The sequence below is a fragment of the Caenorhabditis briggsae genome (assembly GCF_000004555.2).
Source record: "Caenorhabditis briggsae complete genome, chrX, whole genome shotgun sequence".
Taxonomy (NCBI): Eukaryota; Metazoa; Nematoda; class Chromadorea; order Rhabditida; family Rhabditidae; genus Caenorhabditis; species Caenorhabditis briggsae.
Genome location: NC_013491.2, coordinates 17553016 through 17554257, shown reverse-complemented (window position 1 = coordinate 17554257; position 1242 = coordinate 17553016).

The following is a 1242-nucleotide window of genomic DNA, read 5'->3' as shown; positions in this document are numbered from 1 at the left end:
TTACTCATCTCCAGATCATTCTAATCATGTTTAATGAGAAATAGTTACCCCGCAAAAACATTTAATTTTAGATACCCTTACCCAGTAGACATTGTCATTGTCTGAATTTCAAAAAATTAGGAAAACTTCCTGCTCCGACGTCAGCAAAAGACAATGGTACGAGAAGAAGTCAATAATAAAGCGATTGAACTCTCCAGAGAGTTTAGGAATGTTTTGATAAGCAGATTCATTTTCATGATTTCACAAAAAAAAGGTGTATCTTTTGAATAGGTGCGTATGAAGAGTTCTGATTAACGCGTTCTGCAAAAACCTTCTAGTGCTAGATACAAACTTGTATTGGGTTTTAAAGCCTAAAAGTTTGTTTCTCAATTTTGAATTAATTCTTAAACTAAAGATTTCAAAGGATCGGGTTTCATAACAATAACAAAAATAAACAACCATTAATTTATAACCAATTAAAGCAAATATATTCATCAATCTGCAACAAACAATATTTGAATGTGCGTGCTCGTTCACTTTTCTAGAGATTTCGAAGAAACTAAATTTTCGTTGAACGGTAAAAAAATTCCAGTTTCAGTATAGCTGATTTCACTGAGAACGCACCCTACTCTATTCGAGAACTAGCTTATCAAGCCCAAACACAAAAAAATGACAATTTATAAAAACTTTTCTCTAATTGGTCACGTATATCAACACCACATGATTCCAGCACATATTCATTCATTTTTCACAAGATTAGGAAGAGAGACAACAGCCCAGGTATTCTCTTGGGACGAGCAGGAAATAGCAAATGTTGGTAAATTGAATGATCATCGGAGAACATATGAAAAGTGCAGTTTCAGGTGTGAAAAGGATTTAGGTACAGTTTGTAAACAGTACAAGGTCATTATTACATATAACATGAGGAGGACATTGATGATCAAAGTCTGTTCCGATTAGAAAGATTGGTATTCAGTAAATCTCTGTATTTAAAAAAAGCAAGGATACTCAGGAAATTCGGGACTTCTGTTTAGTGCATACATGTGGATGGCCGGGGCCGTGTGCTGATTCANAATTTTAAAAATAAAATTGCAGTCCGCTCCCAAGTGCAGCCCATCACATTGTCAAACACATCGACCTCAAGTACAAGCATCTCATCACAACAAAAAAACAAAAAAGATTTTACAATGATGCGTCAAACGTTTTCGGTTGCTATCTTCTTGTCGATCTATGAGCTAGGAGCATTGATTACCAGAATCTTCC